Raw genomic sequence first — 1,253 nt, 5'->3', positions numbered from 1 at the left:
TTTCTTCTCATCTGTCGCATTGTCTTCTCTTACTTCAACTGGGGTGAAGGAGATACTGCATTGCTTCTGAATCAGATTCAGCAACCACTTCTCATCATATCTGATGCCAAATGGAATCTAAGAGCCAGAAATGGGAGAAGAGATTGACACGATGGAATCCAAGGTTAAGATAAAACTCAAGCATGTCTTCCTTTCACACCTTTTGCGGTGGTGGGGGGGAGTGGTGTCATTGAAGTAATTTCTTATGGTATGACAATATCCATTATTGTGAACTTTTGTACCAGACGTGGATTTCCTAAATAACCTTTCTTTCCATCCAAACACTTTCTTCAAATAATCAACTTAAGATGTTTAACATGTACTTCCTTTTGTAAAATTCCAAGTGACCCTAGCTCAAGGCAGGATGTCTTCGCCTGTCTCTCTAACAGAAACCTCAGAGACTCAACCCCCTCCCACATTCAGCTTGAGCTAAACTGAGACTTCCAGGGTGGAGTTGCTCCTTCTCTTTGGCTGTAGTTTTCTGTGCTCTTAGGCAACCTACCCATTTCTCCCTTTAGTCAGTCTGTTCCCTTTACATTGCTTCTCTGTGTCTGCCCTTACTTGATCTAGGATGCTAATCCCTAGTAATAAAAAGACCGATTACCCACTCCTCTCCGCAGAGAAGTACCTAGCATTTCTATATGAGTCCAACACAATTCCCTCTGTTCACCTCCTCCTGCACTTTGGGTCCATTTTGCCAGGGCACTCACTATGATCTTGAACCAGCTCCTGGAGGTCTCATCCTGCCCCTTCCCCTCCATTCTTCTCTCTGGAGGCTTTTGCTCTCCCTTCATGTTAGCTTGGGCTTGGTCTTGTATCTGAAAATTGCCCCTCTGATGCCAGGATGGAATGGCATAGGGAGTGCTGTGGGGAAGCAGAGAGAAGGAAGTGATCCACAGACGCTCAGAAAGTCTTCTGTTACGCATTTACCTTACTGTACAATAAAGTTTGCCCAACCCTTAACCTGATTCTATCATTCCTCACTCCTCCGGGTTGGAGAAGAGAATGGCATATTCAACTACAGGGCTATGTATTCCACTGGCTTGTACATTTCAGCTATGCTGACCGGTCACTTACTATCTTCCTCGGGTGCTCATGTGAGTGTTATTTGTTGCTGGATCTCCATCTTGCTGTTGGTGGGATGAAGGATCAGTGCCAGAACGGACATGCCCAGACCAATTGTTATGCCTCCTTCGGTAAATACCCCAGCATCT

General features: G+C 45.2%; 1 long non-coding RNA gene across 1 annotated transcript; it reads right to left on the bottom strand.

Moving 5' to 3' along the window:
- Positions 1 to 48: 48 nt before the first annotated feature.
- LOC120227810 lies at positions 49 to 1,247 on the bottom strand. Its single transcript, XR_005527340.1, has 3 exons — positions 1,117 to 1,247; positions 750 to 903; positions 49 to 117 (listed from the first exon to the last, which is right to left on the bottom strand). It is a non-coding gene; the product is annotated as an uncharacterized LOC120227810 (long non-coding RNA).
- Positions 1,248 to 1,253: the final 6 nt, after the last annotated feature.

This window comes from Hyaena hyaena, unplaced genomic scaffold (genome assembly GCF_003009895.1).
Source record: "Hyaena hyaena isolate Hyena2069 unplaced genomic scaffold, ASM300989v1 scaffold_4814, whole genome shotgun sequence".
Taxonomy (NCBI): Eukaryota; Metazoa; Chordata; class Mammalia; order Carnivora; family Hyaenidae; genus Hyaena; species Hyaena hyaena.
This window is presented reverse-complemented; position numbering and strand designations above follow the sequence as displayed.